The sequence below is a fragment of the Spermophilus citellus genome (assembly GCF_964194105.1).
Source record: "Spermophilus citellus genome assembly, chromosome: 15".
In the NCBI taxonomy this organism is placed as follows: Eukaryota; Metazoa; Chordata; class Mammalia; order Rodentia; family Sciuridae; genus Spermophilus; species Spermophilus citellus.
The window spans coordinates 50,882,492-50,902,690 of NC_138195.1; the positions used below are offsets into that span (position 1 = coordinate 50,882,492).

Consider the following 20,199-nt stretch of genomic DNA (forward strand, 5'->3'; position numbering starts at 1 on the left):
TGCTTACATTAATGATTATTCTGAGGATAAAAATGAGATAATGTACTTGGAACACAAGAAAGGAATCCATAAAAGATATGTTACAAGAAAATTTACCCAGGGATTCTGTCTACCCAGAGAAACACAATATCATAGTTAAAGAGAATCTTCCTTTTCTTTTCCTTTCTTTCCTTTTCTTTTCCTCTTCTTTTATTTTTAACAATCTCTTTTTAAAAGCTGTTTTGGAGTCAAATTCTCTCAAGGTTGAAAAAGAAGAAGAAAATCACCAGCTGACACTATAGCTTTTGTGCTTAAAATTTTCAAGGTTAGACTCAGTCTTGATAGTGATTTTTTGGTTTTTTAGTGTTTTTAAACTAAAAACTGTCTATAAGATTTTTAAATGTTAGAAGGGAAATTAACCAGGGTTGCCTATTAAACATACCAGAAATCAGTCACTGAGGTAGCTGAAAACATAACATTTACCAGGTGAGTGGCCTGCTTGAACTTGGAGAAGGTGTTTGAGGGTTTGGGCTGGACATAGTCCATCATCTTAATCCTTATCCAGACACCTTATTAGAGGAAAGAGGAGGCAATGATCAAATCTACATTTAAATAGTTGTTAAGAGAGTTCCTATAATAAAATGTTCGGAGTTCACATCTTGAAGTCAAATCCAGAACTTTTCCAAGTGATATTGTAACTAGGAGATGTTTATAATACAAACACTCAAGTCATAATGCCTCAATGTTTGGCAAACCTCACTCCACAGGGGCAAAGAGTAGGGAATTCAAGACATCTTCACTCTGGAGGGAGACAGGGTCATAGAGCATTGCTACACAACAGAGAGGACCAGCCTTTTGTCCAACACTCCATCGCTATGCAGAAATTATCTCCACTGTCCTAAGAATTACAAAGACATCCCTGTTTTAATTTCTATATTTAAATTGTTATTCGAAACTTAAAATAAGGAAGCCCCGTGAGATCGATGTCATCAAATTAATTTAAATTACACTTTAAAGTGTAAAGGTCCGTATGCTCATGAACTGCTTACAAGGCAAGCCATGCTTTACAAATGGCCACAGGTTAGAATATCGCAGAGGATGTGAGCGCTGAGCACCTGTGGCTGGTCATGCTCAGTCACACTTAACTGAGTCTGACTTCTTCCTAGACTTGAACGTCATCACCTCAGGCCTGAGAAGGCTGAAGTGTGATTGTGAGAAACATCAGCCTTCACTTTGTGAGCCAAGCACAAGTGCCGAAGAGAGAAATTTCTGCTTGAGAAACTTCCTAATACACCGTTGTGTCCTTTGTGGGCCTTGCAGCCCTGCGTGCTGGCACACTAATGCCAGGGAAGATCTCATCCCTGACAAGTCAGTTCACAGGAGGAACAGACGTGGCCACCTCCAAGCAGATTTATGGAACTTGAACAAAATCAAGCTCCTCAATTTCACAAGTACTTCAACTACGCATCTGCCACTAGTTCTTCCTATTCTCTTAAGAGTGGCTCAACATGGTGACACCAGGTGGGACCTTTCTTTGTATTCTACATCCAGGTAGGCAACCAAAACCAACTCTTGTGGTCTTAAGGGCCAGATTATTTTCTTTCTCCCAAACGTAATGTCATCATTCCTAGTAGGCAGAAAAGTACTTATTGGGCAGCTGTTACTCTGTCTGGGATAGCTGACCTACAAAATGTAAAGTCAATCTTCTGGAGTGAATACCAGTTCTAAAAAAAAAAAAAAAAAAAAAAAAAAAAAAACCAAAACAACAACACTTCAGTATTGTCACCAGGTCAGAAGAAATTATTCCTAGAGTATGTCTTATTCAGAATTGGTACAGGGTACAATATAGGTAACACATGGTCTATCCCGGGTCTTAAGGTGGTTAATAAAGTAGTTAATAGGCTGTTTAGAGCATCTGGGCATCCACACGTGGTTGAGTAGCTGAGACTGGGGACCCCACTCTGAAGAAAAGTAACTTCAACTATTAGCCTCAAAGCCAGAGGACCTAGCCAGAGCCATGGAGGGCCACAGCATGAAGGCGCTGCTGGCAAAGGCTGAGCAACACGAGACAGAGAAGTGGCAACGCATCACCGTGCACCAGGAGCTGGAGCTGGAGTTTGACCTGGGCAACCTGCTGGCTTTGGACCAGGCCCCAACTACTGTGCTGCTGCAGGTGGGACCCACACAGGAGGCAGAGCTTCGGGCCCTGGCCTGGGACAATACCCAACTGCTCACCAACCAGCTGTGGCAGCTGCCCACCAACAGTGTGGAAGAGGAGCTGGTGGCCAGGCTGCCCAAGCCCACCACACACCTGCCACGTGAGAAACCGCTTCCAAGGCTAGGACCGCTTACACCCTGGCAGCAGCTTGCACTCCTTAAGGGCATCCATCCCAAGAAGAAAACCAATCTGGTGTGGGACGGGGTGGGTGGCCAGTGGCGGCAGCGCGGGGGCTGCAAACGCGCCTGGGATGATACCAAGGGATGGCTGATGGAGGTTCCCGGTGGCACCAACCCCTTAGAAGACCAGTTCACAAAGTGGATTCAGGCCAAGAAGGAATGTGTGGCCAAGAACAAGCATGGGCCAGCACGCATCTACCGGACCCCAGAGTAAGGAGGAGCTGAGCAGCGCCATGCACTATCTCCACTGCCTCTCTGGGGTTCTCCTAGGAGCCCCTCCCCAAAGAGAAGGCTCCCGGGTTCAGGCAAGAAAATTTCAGCCCCTTTGGGGGGACTATGCAGCAGAGAAAATAACCAGTTGGAGCTACTTCGAGTCATAAACAGCCAAAAGCCTCAGCTGGATGTGACAAGGGCCACCAACAAGCAGATGAGAGAAGAGGACCAAGAGGAGGACAATTAGTCAGAGGAGCAAGAGAAAAGGGAGCCGGCAGGGTCCTGGAGTCAAGAGGAAAGGCAGCCCCCCAGTCAAAAGGGAAGAGGAAAGAAAGCTGGGGGACAAGATTTCTGGGCGCTTGGGTGGCAAGAGAAAAGGGGAACAGCATCAAGGAGGAAAGTGAGGAAGTAACACTTCACCCTTGGACCTGTTCTGTAAAGAAAGAATTGGCTGACATGGTGGTGCACGCCTGAAACCCTAAGGGCTTGGGAGGCTGAGACAGGAGGATCGCAAGTTCAAAGCTAGCCTCAACAACTTAGCGAGGCCCTAAGCAACTCAGTGAGAGACCCTGTCTCTAAATAACATACAAAAATAAGGCTGGGGATGTGGCTCAATCCCTGGTACTCCCATCTTCCACCCCCCAAAAAGGAAGAAGTGTATGCTAGATGTGAAGTTTTAAGTACAGTTGCAGGGCCAGGTGCAGAAAGAGGGGGATGACTGTTTTCATTGAGCTTGAGGTTGAAGGGACAGAGTTGTCCTCCCCTCAATAGAATATGTAAGTGTTTGACCTCACAGATTAACGCTTTTCCCACAAACAAAACTTTAGCTGGTGATGAAGGGTATATTTGAGGACATAAGAATTAGGAAAATAATTTGGTAATTTTGCCTTTGGATCATGCAGTGAGGGAGAGCCGATTATTTTAGAGGCTTATGGTAGATTAATTTATATAGTTCATTATTTGTTATTTTTGTAACAAGATTTTGTGCTCATCAGATCTGGGAGGGGAGAGGAAAGCAGACATTTTCCTAAGTCAGTTTAAAGAAACTGTTGTAAAAGTTATTTAATAAAAATGTGTATGGGGCTGAGACTATGGCTCAGCGATAGAGCACTTGCCCCACACATGCAAGACCCTGGGTTCCATCCTCAGCACCACATAAAAATAAATAAGTGAAATAAAAGTGTGTCCAACTACAACTAAAAAATAAATATTAAAAAAAACCCTAAGTTTAAAAAAAAAAATATGTGTCTGTATCTAAGGGAAAAAAAAGGCTGTTTAGTGTTCTGGCTGACATTTTTAGTCAAATGATTCTCAGAGGATTTTTAGAGAAAATGGGAAACTGTCAGAAATAGATCAGTGAAATTTAGAATTAAGGATGACAGTTTTGTAATACAAACTTTTGAGAAAGAATAATGTTTATTATTTTCAAATGAGGAAGCATGCAGACAAGATATTTTAAATAGGATAACCTACTATTCTGTTTTTATAATTTTCTTCTCATTTATAGACTTCCATTACAGAAAAATCTTACATTTTTCTTGAAACTCCACAGCAAACTGATCAAAAACTTGTCAGACCCCAGGATCTATTCCATAATAGGAAGAGAGTGTGGGTGTGCTAATATTGCTTGATTTCAGACATGTCTGACATCAACAGACAGTGCTACTAGTAGACCCTAGTCTCACACACTGGCAGCCCCGTGCAGTTGGAGGACCCCCCCAAGGAGCTCAGACTCACCTCTCATCCTGACACATGTTCTGTGTAAGGCCAGGGCACCGTAATTTCTGCAAGAGGGGGGTGATGAGGGACAAATGCTGAGAATCCTCTGGTTAACCCATGGATATCCTCAGTTCAGCTCACTAATAGTGGTGCGGAGAGGTCCACACATAGGCTTGAGCAGACGAACACAAGGCATTAGTGTTATTTTTTTTAAGTAGCTGCAAAAGTTATTGAATGTGTTGAGGCAAGTCCTTGGGACATCGATAACCTCTACCTGTCTCCTGCTGGCTCTTTCAGCCTCTGGCTGCAATGATCTCCTCAGACGGCCCCATAGCTTGCTTAACCTTTCATAGGAATTTGACACCTCCATGCTTTAAATAGATTTAACACAGAATTAGACTAAGTCAATAACAAATGAAAGCTCAGCTTCCATTTCTTCTCCCATGAAATCATGGCAATTTTCTGTCTTCTTTTTGTTTAAGGAAAGTGGACAACCACCTGCATTCATCCCAATCTGAGCACCTATTTTAACATGGTGGCATTCATCACCACAGAAAATTTGATATGTGGTAAAGCCATCTCTGGCACCATATCTAATATTGTGCAAAGACAGTTCTCTTGAAGCCTGTTTTTTGTTTGTTTTTGTTTTCATATTTTTGCAAGACTCATAGCACATGAACACACCTCTTCTCATCCATTTTTAAGCTGGACCTGGCCTTCGAGACCTGTCAACAGAGGGCTTCTCTTCTCTCCATTTCCCTCTGCAGCCTCAAGTTCTCTTCCCTCGTGTGATGTTCCCCCTTCAGATATTGGGACATTTTCTCTGAATTTGAAAAGGCAGAGTTCTCAGTTAAACCACATTTCACATAATCATTAGCCAAATCTTAAAAAAAAAAAAAAAGGAGACTCCAGCCCAGCCCCTATGCTGCAGAGGGAGAAACAAGTGTGAGACAGTCTTTCTCATTCTCATGCACACAGATGAGATCTGGATTTAAAGTTTAACCAAGTATCAAAGTTTACCAATGGGTTTACTTTTATATCACATAATTTTTGTTTATTGTGACAATTAACACTGTAGTTTAATAGCAGGAACTATTTGGGTTAATGTAGTATATTGTTTGCATTGGTTGTTGTTATAATTTGTTTCCCCCTAAATGATGAGGTACTAGAAACCTTCAAGGACACTATAAGTCCACAGGATAGAAACTCCACTGCTTCAGATCCATACCGATAGATGGGGAGACACACAAACAACATGAAAAAACAAGGAAACACATTGCCCCTAAGAAACCAAGATACTTCATTAACAGAATCCATCATGACTGCAGTGGAAGAAATGTCAGAGAAGAAGATTAGAATGTACATAGTTAAACTGATATGCGAGGGAACAGACGATGTAAGGAGTGAAATCAGAGAGAAAATACACTAAAAGATCACTTCAATAAAGAGAAAGAGATTCTGAAAAAAAATCAAGCAAAAATCCTCAAAATCCTCAAAATGATGGAATCCATAAAATAAATTAAAAATTCAATATAAAGCACAACCAAAAGAAAGACCACTTGGAAGAGAGAGTTTCAGGCAATGAAGACAAAAATGTATAATCTTGAAAATAAAGTTGACCATGGAGAAAAGATATTAAAAAAGACCATGAACAGAACTTCTAAGAAATAGGGTATAACATGAAAAAAAAACAAATTTAAGATTTATTAAAAGTATGAAGGCTCAGAGGAGCCTTCCAAAGGAATGCACAAACTTTTTAGTGATATAATATCAGAAAATTCCCCAAACCTTAAGAATAAAATGGAAAACCAAATTGCAACAGACCCACCCACACCAAGGCACATTATTATGAAAATGACTAACATACAGAACAAGTACAGAATTTTAACATTAACCCAAATAGTTCCTGCTATTACACGACAATGTTAATTGTCACAATAAACAAAAATTATATGATTGGTTATTGCCCACAATAAAAATAGTAAGTTTGCAAGAGGGTTTACAATTTCAAATATTGGACAGGGAGAGAACTGAAATGATGTAAGATGTGAAGATTATGAGGGAGGAGGAGTGAACAAAACTGAAAGAACAATAGAAATTGGCTGTTAGTGGAAGAGAAAAAGGGAATCAAGAGAACTGATGAGAAACATTTAGAGGGAAACCAATCCAGATCTCAGCTGCAGGATTTCTCAATCCAGACTCTCAATGCCAGGAGCTCCTAGAATAATACATACCAAGCTTTGAAAGAAAGTAGACACCAGCCAAGAATACTATACCCAGAAAAATTAAGCTTCAGAATTGACAATGAAATAAAAACCTTCCACAATAAACAAAAGTTAAAAGAATTCACATCTAGAAAACCTGAACTATAAAACACTATTAATAAACTATTTCATAAAGAAGAAATAAAAAATAAAACTGAAAACCAGCAAAGGGATGAACTACACTACAAGAATAGTCAATCAAAGGAGAAACCAATACAAATTAAAAACCAGAAATAAATCAAAATTACAGGAATTAAAAATCACTTCTCAATAATAACATTGAATGTAAATGGCCTAAACTTATAAATCAAAAGACATAGACTGGCAGATTGGATTAAAAAACAAGCCCCAACAATATGCTATCTCCAAAAGATTCACCTCATAGGCAAAGACATCCACAAACGAAGGTAACTGAAGGGAAAAAACATCATTCACATGGATCTCATCAACAAGCAGGGTTTCTATCCTCATATCAGATAAAGTGGATTTCAAACCAAAGTTAATCAGAAGGGACAAAGACAGATATTGCACACCATTTAAAGGAATCATACAACAACTAGAAATAACAACCATAAATATTTATGCCCCAAACAATGGAGCATCTTCATAATCAAACAAACCCTTCTCTATTTCAAGAATCACATAGATCATAACACAGTAATACTGGGTGACTTTAACATGCCTCTCTCATCACTAGACAGATCTTCCAAACATGGAATCCCGGAGTGGGAAGGGACAGCAGAGCTCACCAATTTCAACTCTCCTATTTTACACACAAGGAAAGAAAGACAAAAAGTACTTCTTCAAAGTTGTGGCCTCATCCAGGCTGCCAACATTTTCCAAAACACTAATGGGCTGCCACAAAACAGAGCTGAGCTCCATACAACATGATCTATAATTAATGACCAGAGAGAGTGCTTGGGATCACCCTTGTTTTGTATGGACAGCCTTCTCCCTCTACCCTTAACAGCCAGGAGGCTGCTAAGAGTTGTGTCATGTGAAGTTTGAGGAGTCCTTGGATTAACTTTACTAGGAAAGGTGTGAATGTTTACAGACCAAGGTGTATGTCTATTCTGCACAGTTCCCCTAGATGTTCCCTCCCTCCAAAAATGTAAGGGTTGTTAAGTCATCTAGGATGGTAATTACTAAAAAGTCTCTTTTTCCCCAGTTCTCTAATCTGCAGTTTTCTAACAAACATTGTCATGGGTCACTTCCAGGGACACAGCCACAACAGGGATTGGCCATGGACCAGGTGATCATCCTAGCTACTATACAGCCAAGATATCGATAAGCCCTGGTGCAGGTGGGTGCCTGTACCAGGAATGGCATAAGCCAACCTCCAAGCATGGGAAGGGACACCATGAAAAACCACAGCCTCCGGACTCTCTCAGGAAAGCGGCCCTAGAGCTCCAGCTCTGGGCTGCGGGGGCATTTCTGGGAACCTACAGTGCATGGTCTGGAGGCAAGAGCACAGAGGCAGCCCAAGAATGTGGGGGTGGGTATGCTCTATAGGAAAATCTAAAGACTGGAGCGTGGGGTGTCATCAGATTTACTACTTCACCACATTCCTAAAGTGCCAGCCCTATGGGTTGTCTCCAGTTCTGGGATGAGTTCCCAACTTTTGCTGCCCCCTCCAGGTACCCAGCTTTCTCTGGCCATGTCCCCCGCCCCCCGGGATTCCCAGGTACAAGAGTTACCCCCTTGCCTAGATACCTACTTTCTTTTTTTTTTTATTGGTTGTTCACAACATTACAAAGCTCTTGACATATCATATTTCATACATTAGATTGAAGTGGGTTATGAACCCACTTCAGGAATTCATCTCCGCAGCGGGATCCTGAATTGCATGCGGCTGTGCTCGCACTGCCCACCATGAGTAGCCGCCCCCGCTGTAGATGAGAGAGACGGAACCCAACCCAACTGTCCCGCTTCCTGCCTCCCACAGGGCTGCCTCTCTCACCCCGCATCACTGCGTCTGAAAGTCACATACCCCTACTCCAGCCCAAGCTGCAGGTGCCAGCACCCTTATAAGAAACAAGGTGCCCCAGTCTAGCTGGGCACAGAATCACGAGCCACTCAAGCAGTAACAAAATTTTATTTTTGAAAAAGCCGCCAATACTCCGTGCCCGCAGGCAAGCCAAAACCGGTCCACCCACGCGCGCGTCTACCAGAACCGGGGGGCCCAGACCTCCCCCAGAATTCCCTCCTACTATATCCTTCCCCAACCAATGGGAACTCTCCAGGAGTCCTGTAACATGAGTCCCATAGCAGGCCAAGGTGAACAGCAGGAGTCCAATTTCCATATGAATGTAAATCTTAACATAATCATATCATCTCAATGGCTAGCTGGCTTCACCTTACAACCGAAAGTGCCATGCATCATATTATTTGCTTGTGGCTCCTAGCATCTGCCCCCTTCTGTTTAATTAAGCAACAGGCAATGTGGCTAGGGACCATGCCTGTTAGGTATGTCCAATTCAATATATGGTTCTTACCCGTCATCGGAAAACTGACCTCTAGGCGTCAGCCTCCTGTCTTAGGTTGATACCACTGCAACTGAATCATACCCGTCACTGATAACCGGTCCAGTATATAGCCATACCTGTGGATAGGCCTATGCACCAGTGGGGGGGTGAGGTTCTTTGCCTCACCTCTGTTGGCCCCCAAATTTGGCCTTGGTGCCGGTGGGGGGGTGAGGTTCTTTGCCTCACCTCAGTTGGCCCCCACATTAGACCATCACTAGTAGAAGGGAGGAGGATACAGAAATGCCACGACATCAAGTCAATAGACGGCTCTTTAGGAAAAATTGCATCACTGGTGACACTACAGCAAAGATACGCCAGCACTACCATAATTCGCTACATCAACAGATAGAGCACAATGCATACAAGTGATACATAGTCCAGGCAAGTTTTGTAAGCAGTTCAAAGTGGAAGAATCTATCAATATATCCATTTCCTCCCAAAATAAATCGACTCAGTGATTGAGCATTACTTGTTGAGTTATTATTCATTGATGCATCAGTTTATACAGTTTGTTGTGATAATTATTGAAGAAGTTGTAGTTTGGTTTCATCTTTGTCTTCACCGGCACTGGGATGAAAATAGGGATTGACAATGATGTTAAGAAAAGAAAAAAATGTAACATTTCAACAGGTATTAAGAAAACAATTTTTAGAACAATTTACATTATCCTGAACAGAAATATTAAATATAATGAAAAGGAAAGGTAAAAGTAAACAAACAGATCTGTTAACCTGCTTATTTGTACACATATTAAAACAGTTTTCAAAAGCTGTTTACCCAAATTAAATTAAACCATTAAAATCACGTGAATAATAAAAAAAATTGGGGATCCATATTTTTATGAGCGCTCCTCATATATGGACATACGCACATACAGACATACAACATAAAACAGAAATGTGCACACGTAACATACAACATATAAGACAATAGTAAAGGCCTTGTAGATTTACCTAGTGAAATCTCCATTGCAATGTTTAAAAACTCTACAGTCAAAAATTAAAACTGATCAGAAAAACATTAATTTATGTCTGTATGAGTTCAAAAATAAAATGGAACTTTATGATGTGGGAAAAAGCAATAATAAAATAGATATTGAAAAAAGCATCCTGGTTGATCACTGTCGCAGATGTAAGAATAGCCAAGCTGGAGTTCTGGATATCAGCTGTTATGGATTTGAGTCAAATCATCTTCTTTTTCTGTAGAAATTGTTTTGGTTAATCTCTCTGGAATCCAAATTGGCTGCTGTTCCTCCTGTGGAAAAACACAGACAGAGCCCCGACTCCAGACTATCACTGGATCTGGACCTTTCCATTGTCCTGTTAGAATATCTTTCCAAAGTACCTTAGGCTTATGTACATTTTTTGGATACAAATGTCTTTCCGCAGCACTAAGTCCCGATGAATCCAAATTTAAAAAGTTTAGAGTAAAAAGGGTTATTTTAAGTTTATCTTTGGGGGATATATACCCCTTTCCAATTCCCTCTTTTTGTTTTAATAAGTACATTTTAATAGTTTGATGAGCTCTTTCAACTATGCCTTGTCCTTGTGGATTGTATGGAATTCCTGTTATGTGAGTAATGCCAAATGATGAGCAAAATTGTTTAAAAGAGGTAGAAGTATAACCAGGACCATTGTCTGTTTTTAACTGTTTTGGAACGCCCACAGTGGCAAAATTTTGTAAGCAATGAGCTATAACATCTTTAGTTTTTCTCTGGCATGAAGGGAGCCCATGAAAAATCTGGAAGAAGTATCAACTGTAACATGTAAATATTTTAATTTTCCAAATTCTGGCAAGTGTGTGACGTCCATCTGCCAAATATGGTTAGGTATCAGTCCTCTAGGATTGACTCCAAGATTAACTTGTGGTAAAAATGTCTCACAATTTTGACATTGTTTTATTATATGTCTGGCTTGTTCTTTAGTTATTTTAAAACGCTTTTGTAAAGTATTAGCATTGACATGGAACCTTTTATGAAAATTTATAGCTTCTTCTATTGTGGAGAAAATATGTATGTCATGTGTAGATTTATCTGCTAGTTCATTGCCCATACTAAGGGCTCCAGGTAATCCTGTATGTGCCCTGATATGACCTATAAAGAATGGATCTTTTCTGTCCCAGATTAGACTTTGTATAGCGGAAAACAAAGAGAAAACAGTAGAAGAAGGTGAAATCCTACCAGCATCTTCAAGGGATACTATAGCATTAACTACATACTGACTATCAGAAAATAAATTAAATACAGAATCTTTAAACATAATAAAAGCTTGTAATACTGCATTAAGCTCTACCTTTTGAGCTGATTGTTTGGGTACTAAAAATGTAAAAGTTTGATCAGGAGTAACTACTGCTGCTGTACCATTGTTTGACCCATCAGTGAATATATTTGGAGCATTTATGATAGGGGTTTTTCTTGTCATTTTTGGAAAAACTACAGGTTGCTTAGACCAAAAAGACAACAGAGGATTAGATGGTAAGTGATTATCAAATGAAACACTAGTTTTACACATGATTATTGCCCAAGTATTTAACTCATTAGCTAACTCATCAATTTGATCCATAATATATGGAGTAATAATTTTATTGGGAGAAATCCCAAACACTCCCTTTGCTGCTTTTATTCCTTTGAGTATTAATTGTCCTACAGCCTCAGGATATCTAGTAAGAATAGTGTTAGGAGAATAAGATAAATGTATCCACAATAATGGACCTTCTTGCCAAAATACTCCTGTAGGAATATTTTTTGTTGGTAGTACAATAAATAATAAAGGCAAACTTATATCAATTCTATCCAAATGCATATTTTCCATATATGTCTCAATGATTTTTAATGCTTTTCTTGCTTCAGGCGTTAACATGTGGGGTGAATTTGGATCTGATGGACCTTTTAGAATATCAAATAAAGGTCCCAACTCTCCTGTTGGTATGCCTAGATAAGGCCTTATCCAATTTATGTCTCCCAATAACTTTTGAAAGTCATTAAGTGATTTGAGTTGATCTACTTGTATTTGAATTTTTGGTGGACGGACCATGGTTGAGGATAATAGAACTCCTAAATAATTAATTGGAAGATTTAATTGTACTTTATCTATTGCTATCTCTAGATTATAATTTTTCAATAAGTTTGTAAGTGTGGCATAACATTCTAGCAATGTGTTTTTATCTTTATGTGCCAATAACACATCATCCATATAGTGAAATACTTGTAGTTCAGGATTTTGATTTCTAAGTGGCTGGATTGCTTTATTAACATAAATTTGACACATAGTTGGGCGGTTAGCCATCCCTTGAGGGAGTACTTTCCATTCATATCTCTGATCAGGACCTTCATGATTCAGTGCAGGGATAGTAAATGCAAAATGTGGACTATCCTTGGGATGAATTGGAATTGAAAAGAAACAATCTTTAATATCTATAGCTAAAACATGCCAGGTTTTTGGTAAAGCAGACAATTGGGGAATCCCTGATTGAGCAGGTCCCATAATAACCATCTCATCATTAATGGCTCTTAAATCTTGTAATAATCTCCATTTACCAGATTTCTTTTTAATGACAAAAATGGGAGTATTATGGGGGGATACGGAAGGTTGTATATGTCCTTCCGCTAATTGTTGTCTGACCAAGTCATGGGCTACTTGTATCTTTTCTTTAGTCAGGGGCCACTGAGGAACCCACACTGGTCTTTCTGATTTCCAAGTCATTTTGATTGTCTCAGTGGCCCTTTCTGAAAACCCAATCCATGTCTATTTATTTCTTGATCTATTTGAATTGGTGCTGTCATACCTTGTTCTTGTTCTCTTAATCTTTTTTCTTTCCTAAAGCCTTGTTTGGCCCTAGTAGTGGGCGCGTTAGGATTGATGTTATTTGTTAATGTCAATCCTAATTGATCTAGGACATCTCGTCTCCATAAATTTACGGGAAGATGATCCAATACATAGGGCTGTATAGTTCCTTCACATCCTTCAGGATCCCTCCAATCTAATACCATAGCACTTCTATGGGGATTTGTTGCCACTCCTAGGCCTCGAAGCGTTTAAGTGGCTTGTTGTAATGGCCAATGTTTTGGCCATTCTTGACGAGATATGATGCTGAGGTCAGCACCTGTGTCCAACAGCCCATTAAAGTCATGTCCTTGAATATTTAATTTTAGCATTGGGCGAGAATCTAAATTTAAAGACAGCATAGCCCAATCTACACCTGTGGAGCCTAATCCCTTGGAACCTCTTTCTACATTACAACTGGAAAATTTATCATGCAGGCTGGGTATTATTAATAACTGTGCTATTCTATCTCCTGGTGAAATTACTGGTATACCTCTTGGAGAACTAGCTATAATTTTTATTTCACCCTCATAATCGGGATCAATTACCCCAGGACTTATCATAAGTCCTTTTAGTGTAGAAGAACTGCGTCCCAATAATAAGCCTACTGTTCCCTGGGGAAGAGGTCCTTTTACTCCTGTGGGAATGATTTGAACTCCCATCTCTGGAGTTAGTACTGCTCTGGCAGAGGCGCAGATGTCCAACCTTGTGCTCCCTCTAGTTTGTCTGATGAGGGATTTAATGGATAATGCGTCCTGGGCACTACCTTGATGGTGCTGCTGGGTTCCTCCATTGCCCCGTATATTTGTGGTTTTGGGCCCCGGGGCATTGGGCCCTCTAGTCCGTTTTTTGGCAATGGAGCCTGATACCTTTCTCCACAATATCGTGGGTAAACACTTGGTCCTTGTCCATTTTTTGATAACGGAATACCCTGTATGGTGGTTTGAGAACGGCATCATTAGCCCAATGTTTCCCTCTATGGCATCATGGGCAAATACCCGGTATTCTATTCCTTTGATACCTAGTTTTGTTAAACCCTCCTCTTATGGGGCAACTCCTTTTAAAATGTCCTGTTTGATTACAATTATAGCATGTTTTTGGCCTGGCATCTAAAGCCTGTTGTACTGCTGCTAAGATTTGCCCTTGTTCATTAATGTCTCCACATAATTTAATATATGTGTTTAAATCTTCATGTCTCCATGGTCTAATGACCTCTCTGCAGCAACGATTTGCTTGGTCATAAGCCAGTTGTTTTATAAATGGCATTGCCTGTTCTGTATTTCCAAATATTCTAGAGGCTGTCTGAATAAGCCTATCTACAAATTCAGCGTAAGGTTCATTAGTTCCTTGTATTACCTTAGATAATTGACCTTGTAAATCTCCATGCCCCTGTAAAGTTTTCCATGCCCTAACTGCATCTACAGCAATTTGTGCGTATACGGCAAGATCATATTAAATTTGTTGTCTTTGACCCTCATAAGGTCCCTTTCCTAATAACATATCTAGATTTCTTTGAGGGTAACCGGCTTCTGCATTTCACCTAGCTGTCTCCATGCAAAATTCCTCATTGGCAACCTTCCATAACAAATATTGTCCTCCATTTAGCACAGATCGACACATGTTAGCCCAATCTGCTGGTGTCATGTCCAAGCTGGTAACAGATTCGACCATACTTATGGTAAAGGGTGCTAGGGGACCGTAGGTTGTTACAGCCTCCTTTAATTGCTTTACTGTTTTGAAATCTAAAGCACGGTGAATTTGTTGCCCTCCTGCCTGCTCAAGTACAGGGCATGCTAATCTTTGGGGTCCTGCCTCAGAATTCCATCCATCAACTACGGGAGTTGAGGGCCGCTCAGCTGTAGATGGAGCTGTTGGTTGAATTACGCCCTCTGGTGATAGAACAGAGTTAGTAGCACCCTCCTGTTGTAATTCTCCACCTGATGGCTGTTTTTCCTCTAAGCTTTCTTTCTTTAAATTTTCCTCTGTCTGACTAGCTTGAGAGACCTTCTCTTTTGCTTGACCTAGCATTTTTTCTACCATAGTTTGGACCTCTAACAATTTACTTAACAGTTTTTCGGTTTGTTTTTTACTAGATTCTAATCTACTATAAAGGTAATGTAACCCAATAAGATAGGATAAAACAAAGCCGAAGCAGAATGAAACAAAAACGGAGCAGAGAATGGTTGTATCAATTTTCTCTTTCTCAGGGCTGAATAACTTCAAACCTTGAGCCAACCATTTTTCCCAGTTCGCCTGAGAAAATTCTAGGGCTAGGGAGCTTGAAATAAAAACAAAATAAATCAAAACAAGAACACATTGTTTTTTGAAATGGTCACCCATTCTGTCCCCTTCCCTCAGGGGCGAGCAATTTTACTCACCTCTAAGTTTCAGGCGTTCCCCATCTGGGCCACCAATTGCCGCAGTCTAGCTGGGCACAGAATCACGAGCCACTCAAGCAGGAACAAAACTTTATTTTTGAAAAAGCCGCCAATACTCTGTATGCCCCGGCAAGCCAAAACCGGTCCACCCACGAGCACCTCTATGGGAACCGGGGGCCAGGGACCTCCCCTGGAATTCCCTCCTACTATCCTTCCCCAACCAATGGGAACTCTCCAGGAGTCCCATGAGTCCCGTAGCAGGCCAAGGTGAACAGCAGGAGTCCAATTTCCATATGAATGTAAATCTTAACATAATCATATCATCTCAATGGCTAGCTGGCTTCACCTTACAACCAAAAAGTGCCATGCATCATATTATTTGGTTGTGGCTCCTAGCAACAAGGGACAGAATGGATCGTCCAAGTCCCAGAGCGCAGCAGTTGCCAGCGCAGAGACAGAAGAGATGAGGGGCAAGGGCAAGGGGAAAGCAGGCATGGTTGGAGGGCGGCACTGTGGCCTGCAGAGCGAGGAGGTGGGTAGCAGTGCACCGGGAGAAGCTGCGGAGCTGGCGCAAGGGGTGGGCCTTTGTCCTGTCCCCGAAGAAGCAGCAAAAGGTCCACAAGTACTTGAGCGCCCGGCAGAGCAACATGATCAAGAGGCTATCACTAGGGGAAAAAAAGAAAGAAAGTAAGTCACCATGGAGGAAGCCAGGAAAGCCCACCGCATGCTTTGGCCCCAGCTAATGCAGAACACCTCCATGGTCACCTGGATAACGAGACCATCCATCTTGGGCTGGTGGAAATAGGACCAGGAGGAAGAGAAGAGGGAAGAAGAAGTGGGTGAGGGAGATAGAAGTTCAGTGGAGCAGACAAAAGGGAATGAAGGGAAGGAAAATGGGACAGAAAATAGAAGACAGTGGAGTGAATCCGACATAACTTTTCTATGTACATATATGACTATTCCACAGTGAATCTCACCATCTTGCACACCCACAAAAAATAATATTTTTTAAAAATAACTATGGGTAAATGGCAGAAAGAGCAATAGAGGGAGGGAAGTGGGTGGGGAAGGAAAGAGGAAGGAAAAGTGCTGGGGGCTGAATTAGAACAAGATATATCCCATGCTTTTATAATTATGTCAAATAGAATCTACTGTCATGTAAAAAGAACCAACTTTTTAACAAAAGGAGGATGCGATTAGGCTGAGATGTTCCCCTGGATATTGCTACTCATTCTAAGACTCCTGCCTCTGCTGCCGCCGTTGCTCCTGCTGTCCCCTCGCCACCACTAGTCATAGCCACCATCGGGGCGTCTAGCACAGGGGCTCGGGAGCTCCTCCCCACGCCAGCACCGCCCGGAACCCCACCCAACCCCCAACAGCTATGTTGCTACCATTGCTGCCGCCCCAGCCACCAAGCGCCAGGAAAGGAGCGGAGAGGCGCGTGGGCCAAAGTGCAGGGTGCGCTGGACGTGCAGAATAATAAAGAGTCAGCCGCGGCGCCCCACTGGGGAAAGGGAATAGAGCACGGCCCTGCCTCGCTCTCCTGGGGATGCACCGGCCAGAGGACCCAAAGCCAGGGCTCGCCTTGGGAAGCCAGCGCCCTGAGTCTGCGCCGGGACTTGGCGCAGGCACCGCTGCTCTGGGCGCCGCGCTGCTAGCTAGCTGCTCTTGGCTTAGTAGGCAGCTCCTGGTTAATAACACAGAATCCGCCCGCTTCGCCCCGACGCCCCCGTGTCAGCCAGCTAACCTGGCTGCTCTGTGCTAGTAGTCGAAAGCCCCTGTGCCTACTGGGCCGCCACCTCCTGCTAATCCGTACTCCTGGACCCAAGTCGCTGAACTTCCTCGGTCTCCACTAACTTCTTCTAAATGCCTCCTTAGGCTCCTTCTCCCGGTTCTGGCTGCCTGATTGTCCAGCGCTCCCAGCTGTCGCCAGGCGCAGGCCAGTTAAAGCCGGAGGGGAGAAGGCTCATCGGTGCTGGCTCGCCTAGGCTCGGCGTGGGCAGGGGGAGGCGGGCCCCTTGGCGGTGGCCCTTCACAGGCCCCCTAACCACCCCAGCGCGCAGAGTAGAGCAATCCCAGCTCAGGCTCAGGACCCATCACCTCTCTCCAAAAATGCCACACACACAACCCCACCAAGCGCCGCGGAGAACCCATGGATAGGAACTGGGCGCCACCGCCAGTTTTTGCAAAAGGAGCCCCGGGTGGGGACGGGAAGGGTAGTCAGCTGTCTACTCCATCCCACAAGCTGGGTGCTCCCAAATCGTTGGACTTCGACAGTAAGGAGATCCCCACACCAGGACACTTAAGCACAGGAACCCCTAGCTTGATTTTTCTCCTTGCTTCCTAGGTTCCCCAGTGTCTCACGTGTGGCTGAAGGGTAGGGCCATCTGGAAGACTGGATGATGGTCTGAAGCCTCTGACAGCAGCTGGTGATTTTTCTCCCTTTTCCTTATTAAGCAAAAGAGGCTCCTAGGAGAGTAGGCAGAGACGGTGGTGGAGACAGCCCGGCCCTGGTTCAGGACCCAAAGGATAATAGGTTCCTCAAAGGATCATTCTCCTTTTATTTAGTAACAGACTCCATCAGTGAGGAGGGCAGCTGGGAAAGGGGTACCCTAGGCTTCATTCAAGCTCACCTTTCCTGGTGTAGGGTCTTTCCTTCTCCCCACTTGGAGGGGTACCGCTGTCTTCAGCAGACCCTATCCCCAGCCACCAGGGAAATTCCGCTATTGATGTTCTCACAAGCTTTGCTTTCTCTGGACACGATCCTTCCTCCTGCTACCTGCTGGACCACATGTTTTTCCAGTGCTAATTAAGACCAAGATGATCAATCACTCTCTCTCCTCATTGCCCACAATGATTCCAATTAGGCTCATTGGTTTAAGCCTAATTGGAATTCTCAGGTTTCTTTCAGCTCTTCCAGTGGTGGAGACCCAAGTTAGCCTCCTTAACTGTGGGGGCCTTCTCTACCTGAATAAGGGTTATTCCTGCCCTTGCCCTTGGAGGCCTTAGGATGCAAGCGAGGAGAGGGGCCAGGCAAGGCCAAGCTGTGCAGAGTCTGGAGGAGATGTCTGAAGCTTCAACTGGATGATTAAGAATACCTTCATTGGGTTCAGTGTAAACATCTATTAGAGAAGCATTTAGGCCAAAGTCACAAGGGAAAATGGAACACAGTAAGATTTCCTGAGTAATTGGTATCCAAAAAGGAGTATGTAAAAGAGCTCCAGGTAGTACTTCCAGAAAGTAAAATTATCTGAGTTTCCATTTTGTCATCTGATAGTACCTCCAGCCTTGTCCTATGGGTTCTGCAGCTACTCTGACATATCAGTCCTATGCATGCAAAAATCCTGGGTCTTTTACCATCCTGGGCTGGGGGAGTTGGCCTTAGAAGTGCTGTGGGGAGGTTCAAGGTGACTGCAGCATTGAGGTTCCTTTTACTTTTTCAGCTTTTGAAATGGCCACACTTTGCTGTCTTTGTGTCTCCCCATAGGCAAAGAAAGTTAAGGACTTTCCTTAAATCAGGTACAAGGTTTTAAATTTTAAAATAAATCCCTGTGTTTAAAAAAAAGCAGCAAAGGATAAGACTATCTCTCCAATGGGGTATGACACCTCTAGAATGGACTTTCTCACTTACAAAATTGAACTTCTGCAAACAACAGGCCCTCTGGGTTCTTCCTAGATGACTCCAACAGCTTGGGCCCCTGTGCAATGCCAGTATCAGGGCTGTCAGCAAAAGGATACTGGTCTTCTGTCTCCCAGTGGCAAAATCCACAGCCCTGTCTCTCCTCCATCACATTCATCACCTTTGAGAAGTGCTGGAAGGCCCCTCAGACACCATGCCATTGTCATCACGCCTGACTTTGCTGATTGAAGCTTTTAGCAACTTCTGCATTCAAAACTGCCCCTTTGTGGGGATTCATCAGAGAAGTTCACTGTCAAACTCAATATCTTCTGTCCCCACAATCCCCAGTCCCTCACCAACTCCGTGCCTGGTAGGTGTTGAAAGAAAACACCACCCTCCACTGGGGACAGATGACATCAGGCCCAGCTCTCTCCAGCCACTTCCACTCCGTCCAAAAACTTCTGTGCCTTGTTCAGAGAACCTGGCAACTGGTCTTGCCAGTGTAGGAAGAGGCCCTGCCTCGACCCAATGGATCCTCAAACTTCAAAGGAAACTTAGACATTTTCCATTGGTTGTGTTCCCTCATTTGTAGAACTGGAATAAAAGCAGGGACTGTGTGTCTACCTCAAAAGTTACACATAAGTATCCTGAGGCAGCCCTCACCTCACCAGGGTAATTTTTCCTGTTCAGAAGAGGATAGGGCACCTGAAACAATAGAGTCTGAAATAGCTAGCGAAGAAATAAGAGGCAAAGTTAGAATTAGTTTTAAGGGAGCACCTGATAAGTCCAGCCCACATAGGAGCTGGAGCTGAACAGTTAGAAAATGGCTCTGGTGGTTTATTAAGGTTTAAGGGGTGGAGTCTTTCTTCATGATGTTTTGCAGTCAACAGGTTGATTGGCATCTTTGCAGGCCACACCCATCTCTGAGAGGTTGTGTGGCTCTGTGGCTGCAGCAGGTCATCTCCGGTGCTGTGTGGGACTTTTTGGCAGAGTTGATAGGAGCTCACATGAGTCTGAGCAGTCTTAACCAGCAGGTTTTCCGCTAGAAGTTCCCAGATACCAGATTTTTCCTATTCACTGGATACGATGCCATTTTGTTCCATACATAGTCCATGGATGGCTCTCAACATAAAAGGATGGAAAAGAAAACACAATACAGATCTTGGCTGTGATACTATGACCTGAAAAAGTGGACAGATTCAGAGCAGAGCTTCTGACCACACACCCAGACTCATGTGTGTGCATGCAGCCTGCTCTGCAGGAGATGCAAGGAGGTGGGATTGT

General features: G+C 43.0%; 1 pseudogene across 1 annotated transcript; it reads left to right on the top strand.

The window, feature by feature from the left end:
- Nucleotides 1-1,996: 1,996 nt before the first annotated feature.
- Nucleotides 1,997-16,954, top strand: LOC308634396 (ribosome biogenesis regulatory protein homolog; annotated as a pseudogene). Its single transcript has 3 exons — nt 1,997-2,989; nt 15,693-15,918; nt 16,535-16,954. The product of its transcript is annotated as a ribosome biogenesis regulatory protein homolog (transcript).
- The last annotated feature ends 3,245 nt before the right edge of the window (nt 16,955-20,199 follow it).